Genomic DNA, 24287 nt, shown 5'->3' on the forward strand with positions numbered 1-24287 from the left:
CCTTGGCTCCATCACAGTCAGCTGCTGCATCCTTGGCTCCATCACAGTCAGCTGTTGCTTCCTTGGCTCTATCACAGTCAGCTGCTGCATCCTTGGCTCCATCACAGTCAGCTGTTGCTTCCTTGGCTCTATCAAAATCAGCTTTCACTTTCTTACTCTGAAACTGTGGTTAGCAGACTTGGCCTGGGAGGCTCATTTCCTTTTCTCTTCTTTTATATTTGTGACCTTTTGGCTCCTATTTGCTTAGGGATCCTGTAGATGTCTGTGAGTTTCTTTAATGCATCCCTTTGGACCTCTGCTCCCAATATTTCCTACATTGGTTCTTTGGTTCTTTGTTCATCCTTGTGAGTTACCATTATGGGCCTTTTCAACTTTATTTAGTGTTTTTTGAGTTTTTATTTTTAATTAAGTAGAATTATTTTCTCTTTGCTCCTCTACCAGTCTTTTTTATCCTCCTATGCTATTTGTGGATCTACATGTGGCCTGATCATCTTAAGTCACCCAGCAGCTGTTTTACCAAATAGCCAGTCTAGAGATTGCCGTTCTGCCCTCAGCACTTCTGTTCTTTCTGTCCTTGCTTAGGGTTAACTTACCTTTTGCTTTGCTTTGCTTTTCCTAATTCATTTTTTTTTTAAAGTAATTTTCTTTGGAAATGATTTGTGCCTTTATACCAAAGGGTTGGGGCTAAGCTAAGGTCTGTATACACTTTTTTTTTTTTTCAGACTCAATACCTTCAACACCATGAATTAAGACCTAATCTGAATGACCTGTCCTCGGCTTATCCTCTGGCATCTCTTGTGTTACCTAGGTTGCACGAGTTGGGCCTGTTTGCATCTTGTTTCTAGTAGTCACTAATAATCTGATAGACAGTTTCTACTCAGCAGAGAGGCTTAGTTGGAACCTGTTTTTAGTTTTGTCTTCATTTATTTCCACAAATGCTGCCTTGTTTGCTCAACATTGTTACTGTTACATTAAAGTCTGGAATATAGACTTAAAAAGACTTATTTATTTTACTTTATGTGTATTGGTGTTTTGCCTGCATGTATGTTCATCATATGCATGCAGTGCCTGCAGAATCCAGAAGAGGGCATTGGGTGTCCTGGAATTGGAGGTATGGATGGTTGTGAGCATGAGGTTCTGGGAATAGAACCTAGGTTCTCTGCTAGAGCAGTCAGTGCTCTTAACCTCTGATGGATAGATCAAGTGACTAAAAAATGTTTTGGAGGCCAGTTTTTTCCTTATACCACCTGAGCCCCTCAATTGATTGATTGATTGATTAATTTTAATGTATATGAGTGCTCTACCTGCATGTATACCTGCATGCTGGAAGAGTGTAGCAGATCTCATTACAGATGGTTGTGAGCCACCATGTGGTTGCTGGGACCATGTGTGTGAACTCAGGACTTCTGGAAGAGCAGCCAGTGTTCTTAACCACTGAGCCATCTCTCCAGCCCCTGGTTCCCAGGATTAAACTCAGGCCTTCAGGCTTGGTGGCAAAGTGCTTTTACTTACTGAACTATCATGCCAGCCTTAAACTCTTGTATTTTATCATTATATCCTAAGATACCCAGCTACAACCACTTTGGTCTATTCCCTTCAATAGATTGTGCCCTGGCAAATCAAAGTCACCAAAATCACTCTTTGTTGGAGACTTTTGTTCGCTAGGGCAGCTACTGCTTTCACCATGGCTGTTTTTGGCAGTTGTGCTTCTTGCTATACCCAGTCCCCTGAGCAGTGTTGTAGGATTACAGCTGTGACTGTACAGTCTAAGTTCATTTTCCAGTTGAGTGTCAGTTTATTTAGATTATTTGCTATGTGAGGTTATTTTTATCTCTACTGAGAGAAAATTAACATGCCTTTTTTTGGGATTGACTTATATTCCAGATACTCTTCAGATTGACAGGTGTCTACTTAGCCACATCATCAAGTCTGAATGTTGTGTGCTAACAGCAGGTAGCATATTCCTTTCAACTGCTTTTTCCTCCTTTCTTTGTGGCTATCTTAGTCACTTACCTGCTTATCTTATCACTGTTCCATTGTCGTGAAGAGACACCTTGACCAAGGCAACTCTTATAAAAGAAAGCATTTAATTGGGGTTTGTTTATACTTTCAGAGACTTAGTCTGTTATGATTATGGTGGGGAACATGGCAGCATGCAGGCAGGCATGGTACTGGAGAAGTAGCCAAAAGCTTTATATCCTGGTCCTCATGCAGCAAGCAGAGGGAGGGGGGAAGGAGAGAGAAGAGATGGGAAGGAGGGAGAGAAGAGGGGGAAAGGGATTGGCATAGGCTTTTGAAACCTTCAAGTCCATTCCTGTGACACATCTCTTCTAATAAGACCATTCCTCCTAATCCTTCCCTGACAGCTTCTCAGCTGGGGATTAAGTACTTAATATATGGAGCCTATGGGGAACCAGTCTCATTCTCAACACTACACTGTTCTTATTCCCCCTAAAAAGGCCACCATGGGGGTGAGGAAATGGCTCAACTTATAATAGTAAGTAGCGTTTGAAAACACTAAACAATATTTTAAGAAAAGAAAGGTTAGGCACTCTGAGTTTCCAGGAAATGTTCAATAATTAGAAATTCAAGAAATATCCAGGGCTTAGTTATCTCTGAGGAGTCTTGCTTTCTAAACCAAAGTTCCTACAATTCTATGAATAGCAGCAGGCCCAGAAAGCGCAGGTACCTGACTGTTTCGTAGACCACCATTCTTGTAGTCCACCATTCTCATCACAGTGTAGTGATTTGGGATTCTGTGTGGCTAATTTGTTATGCAAGATTATTCATACTGTCACATTTCATTGCTAATTTTTATAAAGATTATGTTCTTTATATAAACCCAAGCCATCTCACCAGCCCAAAAACATTCTTACTTTCACTAGTTAATTCATTTAAATTGGAACATCTGGGAAATGTGGATTTATTTCAGCCTCGACTTGGATTATTATGACAGAGGTATTCAGGAACTCCAACACAAAATGAGTTGTCCTTGACTGCTGATAATTATTAACTCAAGCAAAAAGATAATTATGTGTTATAAGCCATGCATGCCAAAAGTCAAGTGAAATTTGTCTGCTTTCTATTTTTTAGGAAAATTGATAAGATGCCACTTTTCTTACTGTTTTTCACACTGCTTCTTAGCTTTCATACTCAATTATCTCCCCCTGGCATTTTGAGATATGATTAAGAGGCTTGCTGCTAAGGCCTGACAATGTGGTGATTGTATAGTCACTTCTAAGCTCAGTGTGTGACTCCAGGTGGCCACAGTAGTTTCCGGCTTGATTCTTTTTTTTTCTCCTCCTCTTAGTGTTTTTGAGACAGGGCCTCTATATACAGCCCTGCTGTCTTTGAACTTGCTCTGTAGATGAAGCTGGTCTTGACTCACAGAGAGCCTCCTGCCCCTGCCTCCTGAGTCTTGGGAACGCCTGGTTCCTTTTTTTAGCATGAGAAAGTACTTATTTTCAAAGCATTTCTGATTTCTGGGTTGCTGGAAGAACCTGGGTTCTCTGGAAGAGTGGCTGAGATCTCAACCTCTCTAGCCCATAGATTTCTGACTACCTATTGTGACATACATAGTTTCCTGTGTTCATATGTATTTTGTGTGCTCTCAGGGCCTTCCTACTAGGAATTCTTCATGTATGTTAAACACTCAGTGTGTGTTGCTGCTGCCTGAGGTAGTTACATGGTAGGTGATATATCTGGAGTGTTGGTATGTGGAGCCACATCAGAACATCCTTATGTAAGCGAAGTATGGGGAGACCACTTTAGCACAGGCTGTGTCAGTTCAGGCTTGTCAAGTTAAGACATTCTCAATGCAATGATCTTGGAAGGTATGCTGTTAGCAGAACAATAGGAAATCCAGTCTGTGTGGGAGTGTGTGTGCCTGTCACCTAACACTGTAGCTTCTAAATAAGAATTTGTTACTGTTGTCACTTAAAGGCATCATTAGCTGACCATGGGATTGCCATGTACCTTGTCTTGGCTCCCTCTGGTTGCTGTAAGCCACAGGAGTTTACTGTGTATCATTTTAAAAAGCAGCATTGATGCAGTTAGGAAGTCTTAATTTCAGTTTCTATCCTTATGCTTGTTTTTCTTGAGATCTTTGAGATCATAGTGGAAAAGTGAGTTGGATTTCATTTTGAAAACTAGAGAAGAGACAGTTAGGAGCACCATTGCGTGGGACTTCATGGCTAGAGAAGCCATTGCTCTGACTGGGTTCTCTTGATGCCAGGCTTAGGTCTCTTGAATCTCCCTGCTCTTCTGTTAAGTAGGCAGAAGAAATCGTTAGAGGGAAGATGTGCAAGCGTGTAAGTTGTTTTCTCTGGAGCACCGAGCGCCTGTTTCTTCCTGCCTGTGCCCCTGAGATCTCTGAGGGTGTCCTGATGCTCTTTGTTGTGTGAAGTCTGTGTGTTTTGAGCCATTGGCACCTCTTCCCTGGAGTGCTCATCTCATTGGCACAATCTCAGCCATTTTTTGAGCAAACTGTTCACTTTGTTTAGATTAGAGAACTGAAGCTCCTATTAGCTGCAGTTTAACCCAGGGCCATGAAGGTATTTGTGGGAGATAAGATGCTCAGAGAAGACTTTCTTTTTTGTAGCTGCACAGACTGTGCATTTTCTAAGTCATGGCAGCAGACATCCATTTGAATTTCAATGTTTTCCTTTGCACCAGAGTTTAGGAATTAAGTCCTGTATGGTTTTGTCCTGTGTGGTGATCTATACAATGCTAAAATCACATATATATATATACACATTCATATAATCACAAAGTTTTGTTTTATTTTCTGAAACAGTTTTACTTTGTAGCCCACACTGGCCTGGAATTCACTATGCAGTCTACACTTGATTTGCACTTGAAGTAATTCTTTTGCTTTGGCCTCTGCTGGTATAAATAATTATGTTTTTTTTTTTTTTTCAGAGTTCCATTTTTCTCAGACCAATTACGGACCAATTTGTCCAATGTAGGCTTAATTTTTGCTTTTCAAATGTTCTTCTCTTGCTTTTTAAAAGAAGCCCACCGAGAGTCCTATGCTTATGTTAGACTTATGCTAGTCTAGTACAGAGCATGCTCAGAGGAAGCTCGGGGAATACTGCCGGTACATGAGTGCCAGTTATTCACAATGGCCCAACTTCATTGTGCCTCTTTATAGTTTTAAATAGGAATAGTGAATTTTGAACTAGTCCTTTCTAATATGAACTTGGATGCGTTAGAGAGGCCTGAGTCGCACCAAGATCCCATCATGGAAATCATGAGAAGGTTTTGTCAAAGACTTTCCATTTCAGTTTCCTAGACATGGATATAGAGCCTCAATGAGAAGACAAGAAGTATGTCATGCTTTCAGAATGCCCCAAAGGAGACAGTGTGCCAGCTGTGTTCCTTGTGGCCTCTGAGCTAAGATGAGCGACTTGAAAGCTAAGCATGCTGTCCTAACAGAGGGCGGATGTGCATGTTAGAATGTGTTGTGATGCGCAGTGTCTAAGGGAGAAGGTGGAGGGTTTGCTTCATTCATTCTGTTTTATCTTCACATTTCTGAAAGTGTTGATCAGATGGGCTTTCAGTGATAGTGATTCATAAATGGTTGCCTTTCAAGATGGCAGCAGAGCTTTTTTTCTGGAAAGAAACTCCTGGTCTTGTGTCAGTAGTTGAGCCTTTTGTGTTTCATTGAATTGGAGCTGTGTTGTTCAGGTTCTTTCTAAAAAAGCAAGGTAGGTGGGTTTTCTGAATGTCGAGAGGGAAGAGATGGATACTATCCTCTTTATTCTCCTGAGAACCCGCTTGAGCCCACCGTTAATGTTTCTGTATTAATCATGTCGTAACCAGTTGGTACTGTTGTGACTAAGACCTTAGGTATTGAACATATATTGATTATAATAATGGATTTCATTGGCATTTTCATACATACACATACATGTATTTTGATCCTATTCACTACTGCACTGTCCTCTCCTGTCCCCTCCCATCTCACTGGTTAGGGTTTTTTTCCAATTAGGGTTGCTAAGGGGAGCGAGGGTGAAGGGCTATTTACAGGAGCATGGATACTTTACAAGCTGCTGTATCTCTAAAGAAGGTGTTTTTCCCTCACTCAGTAGTCACTAACTACTCATAGATCCTCAGGGAAGAGTGAGGCCACATGAACCCTGTCCCCATTCGTTACCATTGACTACCTATAAACATTCAGAGATGGACCTAACTTTTTGTTTGTTGTTTTGACACAAGGTCTAATATACACAGGGTGGACCTGCGCCTGACTAACCTGTAACCTGATCTGTAACTGACATACAGTTCTGGCATGAACTGTGTATTCTGATCCTCCAGCTTCTAAACCTCTGGAGTGTCTGGAATTCCAAGTGTGTCTAGGTGGTGCTGGAGATGAAGCCCAGAGCTAAGCTGCCTCTCTACCCACTAGGCTACACTCACCAGCATCTAAGTCTTCAGGGAATGATGAGGCCCCTTGAGTATCTCCCCTGTCCCATGATAAGGCATCGATGGGTTGATGGTGGATCAAAATCAATGCAATGAGTTGCAATGAGTTTGTAGGTGCAACAGCCATGTTCTTTCTGAAAGACAGTGTTCCATAACATTCTATCCCTTGCATCCTTTCTGCCCTCTCTTCTCTGATGTTCTCTGAACCTGAAGTGGATGATATAGATATCCAATAACGTTGAGAGTTTAGCAGACAGTTTTTCTCATTGCTTTGACCAGTTTAGGGATGTCTTTTCTGTATAAGAAATGGCTATTAGGAGTTGGTTTTCTTCTCACTAGATCCTGTAGTATTGTTTATTTTACCCCTGTCCATAGTAGATTACACCACAAGAGCCTTGCTCAGAAGTAGGAGGAGAGAGCCCAGAAAAGAGAGTAACCCATGGTTCTACTACCTAGGGCATTTGCTTCAAAAGTTCAGTTGGCAATCTGAGACTGAAAATATAAGTTTATTTAAAAAATATTCTCTCTTTTTCTTGATACTTGTATTTGTTGGCAATGAAGATGGTTGCATATTTACAGCTATAACAGGTTGGTCTGATTCTTAAAAATCTTTTTGAGTACAAAGTTATAGGGAACTCATAACACATTTTTAGAATACTTAAGGATAAAGGTGTACTGGCCACTGGAGCTTTTCATCCCATATCTATTTCTAGCTGCGCCACAGAAGCACATGACACCAGAAGAACGCAACATGATGGTGAAAGCTTTCTAATAACTGCACAGGTGTCGGCTCTCTGTCTGGGGTAGTTTAAAATAAAATACTTACAGTAGAATCTCAAGAACATTTATCAAAATACATCTTTCGGAAAATAGAGACCACTGGTTACCTTGGAAACTGTGTTTGTGTGTACATGTACATGCATGCAAATGTGTGAGTGCATGTGGAGGCCAGAGGACAGTGGGTGTTGTCACTTGGATGTGGTCTGCTTTATTTTGAGACAGGTCTCTCAATGGCCTATAGCTCACAGGTTACGCTAGGCTGTCTGGCCAGTAAGTCCCGGTCCCAGGGCAGTCCTCTGCAGCCTCCTCAGTGGCTTACAAGTGTGTGCCAGCTTTTTTTTTTTTTTTTTAAATGTGGGTGTAGGGACTGAATTAAGGTTTTTTTTTTTTGCAGCAAGCACTTTACTGATTGAACGATCTCATCAGCCAGAGAAACTAGTTTTGAAATAGGATCAATTTCATAACAATTATGATAACTCCTTAGTGAATGGAATAGTCCTGGAGAAGGCTACTGAGCAGAAATGAATAAACTGTCATATAACCAATAGGTCAAATATAATGATCAAAAATTTCTTTTTCATAGGAGATCTGATATCTGACTTTTTCTTTTGACAATATTTCCTATAGCCTAGGGGGCTTGGGCTTTACAGCCAAGGGTAACCTTGAACTTCATATTCTCCCATTTGTATATTCCCTGTGCTGGGGTTGCAGGTGTGGGTCAGCATGCCTTGCTGATGAGCTAGTGGCAAGTACTGGGGATTGAATGCAGGCTACTGTGCATAGGCAAGCACTCACTCACTATGTAGCCCTGACTGACCTGCTGTCCATGTATGGGAATTATTATTCCCCTCTTTTAAAGTTAATTTAGCCTACTATAATGTGCTACAATATTTAGTTACACTGAAGCTCAGGTTTACGTACTCAGGTATAGTCTCCCCTCCCCCCAGCCTGGAACCTGCTTGCTCANGGGTGGAGTTTCCTGCTCATTCGTTCTGCCATGCCCACTGCTGGACCGTGCTGCTTTGCTGTTTGGAGCCACACACGTGCTCATCCTGCTACTGGACCTCGAGTTATTTGGCGGGAATCGGGTCCCCTTCCCCCTTCCTTTATAACTGAGTGTCTGAACAAGTAAAATTGAGCTTTGATCAGAATGAGACTGTCTTGGCTCCGTTTCTTCTTTCGCCCCGTCTAGTTCCTCTCTTTTAGCTCGAGTGGCCATCCGTTCATTGTGAGCTGCTGGCCAGCCTCAACACTTAGGCTCTGTCTTTCTTTCACAGCCAGGTAAGTTACAGAGCCCATATACCTGGAATCTGCTAAGAATAATACAATGAGTGGCAAATGATAAGGAAAGAGCATTTGAAAGGGTCCTGCTCATCACAATTTCCAATGAAAGGGTCCTCCTAACGGCACCTCTAGCCATTCTCTTGATTTCTCACACTGCATTCTGAAACACTTTATGGCAAAATCTCACTGCTTCATTTCTATGCTTGGTTTCCTGATTACAAGTTACTGAGACTTTGTTAATTTTATTTACTTCCAGCATATTTAACCCAATGCAAATTATAGTTGTCTAAAATAAACTTGTAATCCACTTGAATCCTAGGTTTGGTTGCTTGATCATTGTTGAGGCAACAGAATAACCACGTGGCATTCTATCAGTCCAGGCAATGCTGGTCTGCAGCCGGGATCCTCTTAGGGCAGAAAACGCTATTGTCTCACATGACTCATATGAGGATTGTGGAGTAGTCCTTGGCAGTGGCTGTTTGGACTACAGAAACATTTAAGATGTAGAGTACCTTTGTGAATCCTCTAGATGGCAGAACAACTACGATGTACACACTTTAGGAACTGTCCAGAAAGAACAGGGGGGAGATGGCAAAAGCAGGGACCTGTAGGCTATAGCCTTCCTCTCAGAGAACTAGATTTGTATGCTCTCCACATCGATGTTTTCATCTAAAATCTCTTCTGAAGGGATGCAACTGCTAAAATATAGTATGACAACACTCAAAATCTTGAGCTGTGCACCCAGAGATGAAACTACAGGCTTGGTGAGGTATCTAACTACTTCTTTACTGCAGCTAACTCTATTCCAGCACCCAGGGATGAGTTTTGAAGCAATACCAGCTTATGCTTGTATTGGCACAGGCTTTTTCCACTGCCCCTTCTTATACAGGAATCACTACTGTTGGCATAGACTTAACTCATGGGAAATCCTGAGGTTCTGGTGTTGCTGTGATCCACAAACTCAGAAAGATTTGACTTAGGTACTTGTCTTAGGTAGGGTTTCCATTGCTGTGAAGAGAAACCATGACCAAGGCAACTCTTATAAAGGACAACATTTAATTGGGGCTGCCTTACTGGTTCTGAAGTTCAGCCCATTATCATCATGGTTGGAAGCATGGCAGTATCCAGGAAGGCATGGTGCTAGAGGAGCTGAGAGTTCTACATCTTGTTCCAAAGGTACACAGGAGAAGACTAGCTTCCAGGCAGCTATGAGGAGGGTCTCAAATCCAACCTCCCCCCCCCCCCACACACACAGTAGTACACTTCCTCCAACAAGGCCACACCTACTCTAACAAGGGCACACCTCCTAATAGTGCCATTCCCTGGGCCAAGCATATGCAAACCAGCAGAGTCTAAGGATTAAAGCAAAAAGGAAAATATATGTAAGATTTCGAGGGCGTCATTTTCTCTGCTCTTATTATCCAATAGCCAATTTCATCATCGTCTCTTCAATTTCTGTATTGTATTTTATTTCATTTCTTTTTATGTGTGTGTGAGTGTTTTGTGTGAGTGTGTGTCTGTGCACTACATGTATACCTAGTGTCCTAGGAGGCCAGGAGAGGGATCGCTGTATTTCTGCCTGTTTGAGATCGTTCTTGAGAATGTACCAGAATATATTCCCATACTCATTGAACACCGCCCCCCCCCCATGAGCTCGTTCTGAACATACTTGAAAATAGACAATGGATGTGATTGTTATTCTCATTGCCCTCACCCATGAGTAACATAGAGTTTCATAGACAAGACAAACATACATTTTCAGTGATACTTGGCAAACTGTTATAGGAGAAGCAGTATCAAAGTGCTAAGGAAGGTTTTAGGCACAAATGGCTTTTCTGTAGATATTACTACACCTAGAAGACTATCCTTGTGTAGTCTGTAAGAGATGAGAGATTGTTAGAGTGCCTAAGACTTCAACTGTGCTCCAGCCAGCTTCTTTGGGTTATTATTTCAGAAAGTTCACCGTTCTCACTGGAGTAACTGAACTGGACATTATCTTTTGCTCAGAATTTGATGCTGTATTTCTCCAGCGGTAAATAGGAAAGCCCGCTGGTTCTCATGACACCACCAGCATGGCATCACATGACAACTATCAAAGCATTTCCCATTGATCTGCATTCTTGAATTATTTGACTTCTATTTCATGTTATATGAAAAATAGAGGATGTCAGGACTGTCCGACCGCCGTTCAGTAACAGTGTAATTAATCAGCACATAGGAGCAGTTACACGCCTTTACAGCCTCTCATATCCTCTCACCTCAAGCAAGAGGTGGGACCATGAATAATGAGCTTGCCTTGTGATCACGTGTGGAGATATTATTGCTTTGTGTTGAGTACTTATTTATGATCTGAACTAGGAGGCTGTCACAGACAAGTAGGATTTTGAGCTGGGGCACTTGCTATTGCCTAAAGGGAAACTGCATCGGTATTTGTGGAAGAATTTTCTGGTCTGCATTGTCCTTGGAAGCTAGAAGAATGGTGATAAAAAGAGGGAAGATTGCCCATATGTGTACATGTTTGTAAGCTCTTGCCTTTATTTCGTTTGTTGAGTTCTGACTTATAATTCCAGAGATTTTTTTTTTATTGTTTCTTTGTGAATTCATGTTGAAAGACCTTATAGAGCAAGTATTTTTAGTAATGAAGGGGATTCTTTCTTAATGAATTCTTGTTTTCTTAGAAGGGTGTTCACTAGATCACATGCTCACATGCTACCATGTTAATTACCCTGGGCGTCTATACTTCAGACTCTTACGTTGAGAGGCACTGTATTTCCCATTTGGAGTATACAGAGAGCTTTTCTCAAGGTTTTTGAGCAGCATCGATGTCTCCAGTTGTACTGGGGTATAGTCTCACTCCTGAGTCTTTTCTGACTATTGCTCTACTAATGTCTGTTGCTTACTGGAAGTGTCTTCATTTTCATCTTATCCTCATCTGTGAAATCCGGTGACATGATGTTTACACCCCCATGATGTTTCAAATGCTTAGTGAGGTAAACTGCGAGGTGGTCCTGTACGCCTTCATACTGGATGCTGCAAAATGACAGGTGCTGGGGAAGGAGTTTTCTTTCCCTAAATCAGCTCCTGTCATGGATCTCTCTGGTGTCTCAGTGGTCTGACTTGAAATGAGTGTGCTTGCATCTCTTCTGCATCTAGCTCCCCGGAAAGGGTATAATCATGTGTGATATCAGCCAATTCCCCAGTCACAGTCTGTGATGTCACAAACCAAAGATCATTCTCCCAGCAGGGACAAGATGGAGAGGAGGAGACTGCCCATGATGATTCCATCCTTATTCATATTCAGTTACTTCCTAAAGAAAATGAACCACAAGGCCTAGTCCTGCTGAAATCCTACTGAAATACCCATTGACTTAAGCAGAGCATGGCATCCCCCTCCATACTATAGTGAAAAACTCAAAAAATTAAAAACTTGAAAGTTATGCAAATATACATAAGCAGATACATACTTAAAGTAAGGTTTCTTGATATGATAAATGCTAATACATTAACACGAATTTTACATATATTCTAATTAGCATACAAATATAACAGTAAAATTTGTTGCTTGTCATTTTAGGTAAAATTACCTTATTTTAAAGACAGGTATAATATCAGCGCCACTCAATGGAAAGTCTTACTTTGACTCATGTACCTCTTTTTCTCGTAGTTTAAATAGGTATGCTTATAGTGTTTGGCTGATGTAAATGGTCAGAGTCTATGATATATGATAATGGATGTCACTAGTAAGGATATGGTAGCCAAAACGTTTACCCCAAACCCCTTACGTGGGGCTGCCAGGATGGGTCAGTGTGCTAAAGCATTCGCCATGTAGCCTGGCAACCCTAGTTCAATCTCACATAAAGGTAGAAGGAGATGGCTGACAGCACAGAGTATGCTCAGACCTGCACAAAAACAAACAAACAAACTTGCTGGGCATGATGGAACATTCCCAGAGAAAGGCAGATCTTGGAGTTTGAGGCCAGCCTGGTCTATCGACCAAGATCCAGGACAGCCAGGGCTACACAGAGGAACACTCTCTCAAAAAACCAAATAAGTAAATAAATAGTAAAATGAAATAATAAAAAACGCTTATCCATTGGTACCTATGTGATGCTAAAGATCATGGTGTTTTTAGCTTTTTAGTCCATCAGTGATTGTAGACTGTTCTGAGTTACTGCAGTTTTGGGGAAGCTGTCACTGAGACTGACATAGCTTTCTGAATGGATTATTATAGACAGGAGAGAAAGTGATGGTTCACTGGGACCGATGCTGTTAGAGATTAACTTGGAAGTTTGTATTTCATATCTGTCTGCCCATCCATTGTCATAGGAGGATAAGCTATGGAAGGAAGCAAAGTCCCTAAGAAGTGGGGTGTGAGTCTTCCTCAGAAGAGCGAGTAAATAAAATATCAGGAACATTAGCTTACATCCCCTTCCGTTCTGATGATCCGAAGCCAACCAAGCACAGTGTTGTAAATCTCCTTTCCCTTGAGTTGTTTAAATATTATTACTTTTATTGAATTATATTTTATTTATTACTTGGCATTGTTCTCTTAGTATGCATTTAAAAAATGTCAATCTGTAAAGCTAGGTAGAAACAGATGAAAAGAACCTTTAAGGATTCAAGTAAGTCTTATATATTGTGTGTGGAGGGGGTGGGGAAAGGCCAGCACTTTAGTTTAGCTGTTACATAAATAAGACATTGGAATTTAGGATCCTTTCCCCACCTGAAACACACTGGTGTAGCTGTGAGTCGAGTCACTCCCTGTACTGAAATGAGAGCTTTCCTCTGGTGCTGGAAAGCGACAAGTGAGACTGCAGAGTGGCCTCAGAGGCCAAGGACGTGGGTCAACTACGGTTATCTGTGCAGTGTCTTGGAAAGAGTAAAGGAGGAGGGGTGTATCTCACTTTCTGAATTAAAAACTGAAAACAGAAATCTTTCAATGCCATGGAGACAATTTTCCTTCTTCCATGACTTTGTGCTGGGATGGAGCTCATGCCCTGCCCTGCGTAGGCCAATGGTCTGTCTGCTAAGGTGCTTTGCACAGCGCTCCTCACATTTGTGTTTAGAATAATCACTTTGGTTAGTTGTTTTTGGATTAGCCAGTTTCTTTAGCTAGGTGTGGCGTGCTTCTGTTGTTTTTCTTATCTCCACCCTTCCAAGCTAATAGAAATATGACTTGTTTTAGGGCTTTCGGTAAGATTTTTGAATCTAACTTCTCAGTTGAACTTATGACAGTGACTTCATTCTAGTGAAGTTGTAGGGAGGGCATTCAGATATCATCAGGTGAAGGAGGGCTGGCAGTTCCTGTCTGTGCGTTTTACACTGAGTCTCTTTAGAAGCCTCCCTCTGGAATGAGTGCAAGGGAGTTTCTGCAAGGCACTCACCCATTCAACTTCTCTCATGGCTTTGCATTCTGAAGTTCGAACCATCAGCCTTGGATGAAAACTTTTGGGGATTGAGTGCGCCAGACTTCATTTTGTTCTGTTCTTAAATGTTCCACTTGCTCTGCTACAGAAACATCTCTGCTATCTTTGGGGTAAATTCACCCCACCCTGGCAGTGTGCACTAGAGGCGTTTCCCTCAGTCTGGATGAGAATGACATCACAGTTTAGGGTTTTTGTTTTGCTAGGAATTAAATCAGTCATTGAGCCTTTTAACAGCATTGACAGAAAGGTTGCTACCCATGCTGGTGAGTTCGTTCTCCCAGTTCTCGAACCCAAGTTCGAGCTTGGTAAAGAGCTCTGTGGGTGCCTCCTAGATAGCGTTCTAGACTCTTCTTGTGCAGATTGCTTTCAAATTATTAAATAAAATTATAATTCTAAAAAAAAGAAGATAAATTCAGTGAAAAATAAACGGATGTTCCAGCCCTGTTATGACCAAGCTGTCTCACATTGCCCAAGTAGAAACAGGTGTTTACCTCAGAAGGCTTAAATCTGCATAAAGCTTATGGGAGAACCACATGAAATTCAAACCTCCTGGCTCCCTCACTGAAATAGCAGGTATCATTTCAGTTATCACGCTATGAATTAATGTTATAAAAGTGACTCTTACCTGGCAGGAGTTGCTTGAAGCTCAGTGAGGAAGGGTAAGCTCTCATACTGAAAATGCCTCGTCGACTTTTGCCGTGGTGATTTCACCCGTGTGTCTTAGTTCTTGCCGGTAATCCATGTTAGCACAGGTAGCAGCAAGGTGAAGATTCCATTTGGACAGGATTATGGAAATCAAAGGGTGAATTTTGCCTTTATCAGATAACAGCCATTGATCTGACCACAGTGCTCAGAACTTATTAAAAATTCATTGACTATCTCAGCAGTGAGAAATCGTGATTGCTCTTGCAGATGTTTCAGCCTCTGGAAAAGTTCTGCTCACCTGTAATTCAGAGAATCCAGTGTCCCCAGATCACGCTTGCTCTAACACTGTGTGTTCCAGAAGCACGGGTATTTATTCTTTAGCACCTTCTGCTTCCCTTGGCTTTCCCTTCACAACTTTCCGTCCGTCAGCCTCCTGTCTGCAGAGGTTAAGACTCTCCTTTCTTTCCCGAGTGCTTCTGTTAATACATCGCTCTAGTGCACTGGTTTCTGAGTGGTGAGAGAAAAAATCCAAAAGGAAGAACAGCTTTGCCACATCCCAGACACTGAACATGAATGAAGCGCTGATCGGATCCGTTCAAATCAGACAGCCAAGTGGTGGGATGCTGCTTTCATACATAATGAGCCCATTAATTACTCCTCCCCATGGACAGCAGTGCGCCCTGGCAGGAAGAGAGGAGAGAGCAGAGGGGCGGATGCTGTTCACTAGGTGCTCGCTGAGCAGCTTGCCACTGAAGAGGGAAATCAGGAGCGGCTGCAGCTCTGGAGTGTGATCAGGTAGACTAGGCAAGAGTTATTTTGACAGACAGTTAAATGACGTATTTTGGAAGGGAAAAAAAAGAGCTTAGCAAGAGGTAGCTGGGATGAGGCTCCTGAATGCTGGGCGAATGTGCATCTCTCCTGCTTGTCCCTCTGGCTAGAAAGATTTCCCACCTCTGCTATGCAGTATTTGCAGGGTTCTGTCCAGCTGTGTTAGCATCATGTAGTTTTCTCCAGTGAAAGAGAATTTATAAAAGGTCTTGGATGGAAAGCATATGCTGTGAGTTTAAAACCGATGACAGGAAAAGACTTTCCTTTCCTTAATTAAAGATGCACGCATTTTTATACATCTTTTGGCATAACTATTTTGTTGCTTTGGAATAAAGCATTACAAATCACTTGATATAAAATGTAATGAATGGTCTTCAACCAGTGTTTTTAAACTATGTGAAATTCTGATCACCTGTACATAAAGTATAGTTCTAAAAATTCCAGTTCCCTAATTTTTGTTCTTTAGTTGTTAACTCTGTCAGGGACCTCTCACCCTCTTCTCAGTGGAGCCTTTTAAGACTATGACTAGGTAGAAGGATATTTTAAAATGTTTTAATTATTAAATACTTAACACTTGGACAAAGGTGAAGGGAAATACATAGGACCCAATAGACCCATTTCCCTGATTCAATAACTGCCAGTGTTTTTTCTCTTTATTGAAATACTTTAAAGGAAATTTCATTTTTTTTTTTTTTACTTAACTATATGTAGTTTAAAAACCACACAAACCCTTTTCAGATGAACATATTACACATTCTCTGTGGCCACTCATTGGCCAGTCTACAAGGAATTGTGACTGTTTTACACAGGGTTTCTCAAGTGAGAAACACAAGCTCTGTTTTACACAGGGTTTCTCAAGTGAGAAACACAAGCTCTGTTTTACACAGGGTTTCTCAAGTGAGAATTCAAAGCAAACTTAGTTGTCAAGCATTAGAAACTTAAAACCTGACCATGATAACTATATATGAGAAAGAAGTAATTCTAATTTCATAGTTACCTTCCATGCAGATTTGTAGCATGAATATGCAAGAGAGCATCTCTCTAGTATTTTCTTGAACCCTTTCCTACTTAACACTAATGCCATAATGCTAAAAAGAATTGTAATATTGGGGCATGGAGAGATTGCTCAGTAGTTAAGAATACATATTGCTCTTACAGAGGATCTGAGCACCCATTTTAAGCAGCTTACAACCATCCATAGCTCCAGTTGTGGAGGATCCTACACCTTCTGGTCACCATGTGCACCCATACTCAAGTACACATAAATATAATTTCAACAACAAACCTTTAAAGAACTGGCTGTTGGATTGGTTCATTGCTTTCTGCGGATTTTCTTGACTCTGTTTAGAATTCAAGATTCTGTCCCTCTGTCTTGAGACATTCCTGGGGGCTGTGTAAATTCAGTCAAATATTGTTGCTGCTGAGTTAACACCACTTTGCTTGTTTTCTTATCAAGCACATAACATACTTGTATAATGAATATTCCAAAGTTTCACCATTGGTATGGGACAGAGTTCTGTGAGATAAAGACCTACCTAGCCAGTGAGGCTGTGGTGTTTATGAGGACCCGTGACTAGGGCACCGCACACCTCTCTCATATCTAGTGCTCTTCCCTGTGAATTTTAGTTTTTATACTTGGAAGAGTGAAAGAGCATTTGCTTGTCTACTTAACTTCTCCAGGGACGCAAGAACAGGAAGTTTAAGAAAGCTGTGTGCCGCACCTCCTTTGTTGAAGTTTATTCTCATTCAGATTCTCTTCTCTCGTTTCACTTCATCTCTCTAAGTGGCTGCGTAGATGAGAAATGAGAAGGTGAAATATGGGGAATCATTTAAAAGAGTGTGGATGGAAATTGTTTTCCTGTACCGATCTGGGCTTAAAGCCAGTGCTGAGGGCTTCCAGTTATGGAATGCCCCTCTTGCAAGGTGCCCATAAATCCTAGATAACGCACTGCCAAGGTGTTTGCTCTGTTGTTATGCTGTGAAGCATAGTAACTCTGTGTAGCAGTTTTACTGTTCTCAGTTATGCCTTGTTTCTCAAGTCCTGTTAAATAAGTGTTGTATGTGTTATACACTTAAGTATGTTATACACACTCAAAGAAGGCCCAGAAAGTAGTGCTATGACAATTATATAAGGATGAGCCAAAATGCCACTTTCCTCTTTCTAAGTGGTCTCTAATTATCCTTATCATTTATAACATAGAGCCAGTGTCAGGAAGGCATTTGTCCTGTTGGAAAGGCGAGGCATTGGCAGAGGGAGCAGTAATACTAGGCTGCATGGTTTAGGTCTAAGTTCCCACTTAAGTTCAAACTATGACCTCCCAATAAGCCTGGCTATAAACTGAATTATAAACATTCATTCTTCTAATTTAGAAGACAGTTCCAACCCCAAAGAAGCTGCCTCCTTTTTCCTCTGTTTGGGACCCTCGTCCATGGACCACTTACATTTAAGGTGGTTCTTCCTACCCCAGTTAACCTAATTTAGATGATTCCTTATGTACACACTCAGAGATGTGAGTACATGGTGAGTCAAAATCTTGTCAAGTAATTTCATAGTTACCTCCTATGCATTATCAAAGCATTGACTATCAAAGCATTCCTGGTACTGATCACGTTTATAGAAAACTACATTTACTTTTACTTTCTCCACTGTGTGTGGCTCTCTTCCCAACGTGGAAGATGTTGGGTTCTGGTATGATCAAGACAGTGGCCAAGAGTCCCCATCTGGCTCCTTCTATTCCTTACTGGGAAAGAAGAGTGTTTCTGATGCGCCACACTTCCAGTATCATTTTCAACAGCAGCTCTTCTCCAGCATGACCACCAACCTATCAACAAGGTATGGACTTTCTCTGAGATTGCAGATGACCTGCAGATGATCTTGAGAGTTGACGGTCTTTGAGAAGATGATGTGAATTTAAAGAGAAGAGATGTTTTCTTTTTCTCTGTTATGTCTTGAATTTATAGAAGAATGCTAGTTGTTTTGCTTTGTGGTTTTTGTTTTTTTTTCCAAGAAGGGTTTCTGTGTGTAGCTCTGGCTATATTGGAACTCATTCTATAGACGGGGCTGGTCTCTGCCTCCTGAGTGCTGGGATTAAAGGAATGCACCACAAGTGTCTAGCATTTTTTTTTTTTTAACTTTCTATAATTGTGTGTACTTTTCCTTCATGGTCTCTCAAATAGTAGTGTAGTGTATCTTAAAATGCTACACATAGATATTTCTCTCTCTCTCTTTTTTTTATAAATGTATGTGTTTATGGCGTGTGCATCTGTGTTGTATATTTGTGTTTGCCTGTATGACACACACTTGTGTATAGGTTTGTTTGAGTGTGCACATGGAGGCCCAGAGTTGCCACCGGATGTTTTCCTTGATTGTTCCCCGTTATTCACGGAGGCAGGACCTCTCAGTTCAACCCAGAGCTCATCAGTATTGCTGACTTAGCTAGCCAAATCACTCTGGGAATGCCTTATTTCAAGTGCTGGAATTACAGGCAGCTGCTACACCTACTTCACATAATATAGGTTGTGGGATCCAAACTCTGGTCTCCACACTTGCTTGTCAAGAGTTTTAACTATGGAGCTAGGCACTCATCTTTCATTTAAAAATTTAAAATTCAATTAGACATTCATCTTTCATTTATAATTTTAAAAGTTTAAAAATTACAGCAAAGTTGCCCATTAGGAAACAATTGCTTTCCTCCTATGGATATATCTGAATGAACCAAGAGTATTTTTATCTTCAAATGCAGATTTTAGAAACACGTGTGGACTTCTTGAGGTATCTACTCCTCTGTCAGCGCATCTTGATTTCCCTGCTTAGGCATTGACCTTTTCCCTCAAATTAACTGCAGGCAACCACTAGAGGTCTCCAGACCACACTTCAGGAAGTTCTGACTTTACAGGCTAGTAGACAGAATGAATACATTCCAGGAGACACTGGTTACTAAGGTTGGTCATTAAAGATTTATGAAGTATTCATTATGTTCCAGTACTGATCATAGCTTAAAAAAAAAGTGAGGTCTCTGCCCTTGTAGGGATGAATTCATAGGACCATGTATGACCCCAAACTGTAGCAGGATGCAAAGTGTTGCATCCTGATTGCCAGGTCCTTGAGATGTGCAGATATGTCAGAGTCCCTAGAATATTCTCTTAGTTCCTCATTCGTAGTGAGGTCATTCCTAGCCTCTTGCAATGGGACCCTGCCCCTTTATCAAAAGGAACCATTCTCTGTACCAGACTGTTTAGATAGGCTTTGGCTTTTGTTTTTCTTGCCAGCTCTATGTATCTAATCTTTAGGGAATCTCGTTTTACACACACACACACACACACACACACACACACACACTCTTTGTAAGTAGACCTCATAGAAGTTTGCTGCTTTATTCTAGAGAATGTTTTGTTTGTTAGGGTCTTTGTCCCACTTGAACCTCTGGTTCATAGAATCTTTGAAGTAGAATAGTGTCTGAGGGTAACGTGCTTGTCAGAGTGCTCTGTGCACTCTACCTGAAAAGCACTCAGTATGCTGATTGGCATGTCAGGGCAAGTGCTTACTCGATACCAGCCGTTGTCATTATTGCAGTGGAACAGAGGATGCTGTCACTTCTGAAAGGCACTGCAGAGAAGAGTTCGTTTCTTCCCCCGTTTCACACAGTAAATGCTGGAGCTCCATCCCCATCCTTTCTCACATGGGTATGCAGCCTGTTCTCTTCAGTGCTTCATTAGGAAGGCAGGCAGTCAATGTAATCATCACATTGTTTCATACCAATTTTATATAGATAGATATTTTCCTTTTTTTTTTTGAGACAGAGTTTCTCTGTGTAACCCTGGCTGTCCTGGAACTCACTCTGTAGACCAGGCTGGCCTTGAACTCAGAAATCCTCCTGCCTCTGCCTCCCAAGTGCTGGGATTAAAGGCGTGCGCCACCATACCCAGCAACTAAGTTATAATTGGTAGTTTCAAAACAATTTTAAGGATGACTTTAGAAGGCAATCAGCTAAGAGTTTTATAATAGTTAAGAGTTTATTTAAGTATATTTAAGCCAAGAGTTTTATAATATAATCTCATTTATATAAATGAAATGATATAGAAAGCCTGGCAACTGGTTAGTCTCTTAAACAGAGGTTCTGTAGACAATCCAAAAAGTTGTTGATTAGTCACTTTCTAGATGATGGATGGATCTATTTCTAAGCATAGAATCACTGTACATATACCAAATGGGCTACTATTTAGCTATTAAAAAGAATGAAATTCTATTATTTGTGGCAATATGGCTGGATATAGAGATTATTATGTAAAATGAAATAAGCTACACACAGGCAAGTATTATGTGACCTCACTTATGAGGACTCTAAAAGAAGCTGAGAGTAGAGTGGTTACCACAGGCTGGGGTCAGCAGTGTGTCAGGAACAGTGGGCACTGACAGTTCTGTAGGAGCAGTAAGGTCTGCTGTGCTATTGCATGGTAACATAACTATTGACTAATGTACTGCACAGTTCAACAGATCATAACAGAGGACTCAGAGAGTTTTTATCATTAAAAAAATGCTTGACACTCGAGGCAGAGGCAGGCAGATTTCTGAGTTCGAGGCGAGCCTGGTCTACAAAGTGAGTTCCAGGACAGCCAGGGCTATACAGAGAAACCCTGTCTTGAAAAACCTAAATAAATAAATAAATAAATATGCTTAAAGAACTCAACATGTTTAATATGATTCAGACATTATATAACACATACATGTGTAAAACATGTGACACATGGAACTGAATCCTATAGGTGTGGAGCTCAGAGCTACTACATTGGTGAGCCTTCATGAGTTGGAACACTTCATTTAATAAGTTTTGTGAATTATTTGAAGAGTAAATGAGAGGGACTAACTCCAAGATTAGGTAGTATTACATAAAGCTATTAGGGATACTTGGGTAGAAGCTAGAAAGAGACATTTTAAAGTCATCGTAAGTAGAAACAGCCATAATTATGAGGGTATGCAGGAAGAAGTGTGTGTGGGGTATACAGCAGGGTTTCAAACTGGGGACTCAGTGACCTAATGTTCTTTAAAGGACCTTTCTAAGTCTTAAGGTAGTTAAGAAATCATCAGACTTCTTGGACCTCTGGCTCTCACAGTCTTTCTCCCCCTGAGCTTTCGGTGCAGGACTTGTGTTGTATCCACTGGGCAGCAAATGATTAGCTGATTTCTGCATTTTAACCAGTTTTTTTTTTTTTTTTTCTATAGTGGACTCTGCTGCAAAGAAGAGCTTTTTTGATCCAAGGTGTGAGCTATACTTCCCTGTGGCATAAGGACAAGTTTTAAAATGCAATTAGGAGTATGTTGGGTTTAGTGAAGTGGCCGAAGTACATTCTCTAAACTCTAGAAGCTCATTGTCCTGGGTAGCTCACCTAGTTAGACGATTAGACAGTTGTTGGATCCCACTACTATCGAGCCTCTGGGGCATCTTGTTATGTTGGTCATTGTTGTGGTTCATAGATGTCACAGCTGTGTAGGGCCATTGATTGGCCCTTTCTTGGCAGATTTGTCTCCAAGAAATGGCAGGAAGTTACACCTAATAGGATAGTTCAACAACAAGGCTTCCTACATAAGCCCTAAAGAGTGACAACCCCAGCAGACATGTTTAATGAGCAAGGGGGGTCTCTCGGGGGCCTCTTCATGATCTGAGATTTATGCACAAACATCTTTTAGTATTTCTAATGGCAGCCTGCAACAAAATCTCTCTCTGACACAAACATCTGATCCCTCTTCTCAGCCCAAGTAGTGCAGTTGCCATAACAACCTGATGAGGGTGGCGCATTTGCTGCTGTGGTGAGGTTGTGTCCGTCGCAATTTTCAGGGTTTTAAAATTCAGCATGACATTCACAGATGTGACAAAGAATTCCATCTGTCCACTGATTTGATTTTCACTCAGTTAACTGTCCAAAATCACCACCCACCCCCATGTTGAAAAGGTCCATGAGTTTCGTGTCTAGCATTGGGCTTTTGTGTGTGTGTGTGTGTGTATGTGTATATATATATATATATATACACATACACACACATATATAGTGAATACATGTTTGTTTTTATTAGTAAATGATATAATTCACAGCAAATATAAAGTAGAAAATATAAAGTAGAAAGAATAAAGGCTGAAGCTGATTTTCAGTGGTTTCTTATTTGGTAAAAGCAATTTACATTTTCTGTTGTTCCCATACAAAATAATGGGTCTCATTGTGACATTTTCGTACAAATCTTTCATTTAACTTGGTGTCTTATCCATCTCCCTCCTCTAAGGCCACCTGACTCCCTCTGCCCACCTCCTGATGGCCTCCTACCTCTCCCTTCTGCTTTCTTGTCTGATGTGTTCCACTATTCTCTCTTGTCTTTTTCCCTTCCCCTAAGATATAGTCCTCCAATTCAGGATTCTCTTCCTCTCCCTCCCCTGCCCCACACACTGACACATGTGCACATGCGCACAAACAGATACACACACACACACACACACACACACAATGTCTACAGTCCACATCTAAAAGAAAACATGCAGTATTTGCCTGTTTTGAGTTTGGATTATTTTGCTTACCAATAATCTCTAGCTCCATCTATTTTTTCCTGTAAATATATTGAATTCAAATTCTATTCTGTACTTATACCACACCACACTTCGGCCAGTCAGGTGCTGGGCTTCATCTCATTGGTCCATTTCCTGGTTATTGTGAACAGTGCAGCATAAACCATGATTGAGAGAATATCTGTGTGGAATGCTGGCATAGAGTCCCTAGGGTGCCAGGAGAGTAAGAGATGAGCTCTACGTTTAGTAACTTGCACACTGACTTCTGTGGTGACCGTGCCAGTACCTGTTGCCAGCCCCTGTATACGAGGGTGTTTGGTTCGTTTTTATCAACTGGACATACACGAGAGTCAGCTGGGAAGAGGGAACCTCAGCTGAGGAATTGCTTCCATTAGATTGGCCTGTGGGCAGGACTGTGGGGGCATTTTCTTAATGTTTGGTGTGGGAGCATCCAGCCCACTATGGCTTGTGCCACCCATGGGCAGGTGGTCCGAGGTTGTATAAGAAAAGGCTGAGCAAGCCATGGAGAGTAAGTCAGTAGACAGTGTTCCTCCATGGTCTCTGCTTGAGTTCCTGCCCTGACTTCCCTCAGTGATGGATCGTGCCAGGGAAGTGTAAGGGAAATAAATCCTTTCCCTCCAAGATAGTTTGGTCAGTATTTTTTTTCCCCCACGGCAGCAGGAAAGCAAGGTATAGGATTACCCGCCCCCCCCAATTTGTTGTCATTTGCTTTCTTTTTGTGCATGTGTGTGCAAAGTAAGCTATACGAATTTACCTTCATTTATTTACAGATCCACCCAGTTATCCTAGCACCATTTGTTAGTGCCTGTCATATCTTCTTCAGTGTTTGTTATTACCAGTAGCTGGTATGCCATGCGCTCTGGTCGCTCGAGTCAGCTTAAGCCGAGAGGCTTGAAAGCTACTCTTGAGGCAAAAGAGTTTCACAGAAACTCGCTCCTGGAGTCTGGCGTGCTCTCTAAATTTTCCATTCCCGAGTTAGTCTAGTGGATGGATCCACATGCTCTCTTTATTATAAGTGCCTTTTAAGATTGAATTCTGACATAGCTAAAGCCTTCCACCAGTGTTCCAACAGTCCAAGAACATCCTTGAGCTAGACAGTGACATTCAGCTATCACTTAGAATAAAGGCCAAGTCGCTCCCATATACAGGAATTTACAATGGTATAGGAAGTAGATCGGGCTGTGGTTTTAGAGTATTGCATTATTCATGAGATGGTTAACTAGAATGGAACTCCCTAGTTAGAACCATGACTTGGGTGTGAAAGCCCTGCCCTAGGAGAGTAAAGACCTCACACCTGGCTTCTAAGACTATAGCTGAGTTACACCCA

General features: G+C 41.3%; 2 protein-coding genes across 3 annotated transcripts in view; one reads left to right on the plus strand and one right to left on the minus strand.

Moving 5' to 3' along the window:
• Chrm5 (cholinergic receptor muscarinic 5) overlaps positions 1-14849 on the minus strand; it is a 52381-nt gene extending 37532 nt beyond the window's left edge. The window contains exon 1 of the mRNA XM_021156266.2: positions 14542-14849. The gene's annotated coding sequence lies outside the window, so the exon portion shown is untranslated. The remainder of the gene's footprint in view (positions 1-14541) is intronic.
• Positions 1-24287, plus strand: part of Aven (apoptosis and caspase activation inhibitor) — a 135097-nt gene that overhangs the window by 22856 nt on the left and 87954 nt on the right. The gene's annotated exons all lie outside the window — the stretch shown is intronic.

The sequence above is a fragment of the Mus caroli genome, chromosome 2 (genome assembly GCF_900094665.2).
Source record: "Mus caroli chromosome 2, CAROLI_EIJ_v1.1, whole genome shotgun sequence".
Classification (NCBI taxonomy): domain Eukaryota; kingdom Metazoa; phylum Chordata; class Mammalia; order Rodentia; family Muridae; genus Mus; species Mus caroli.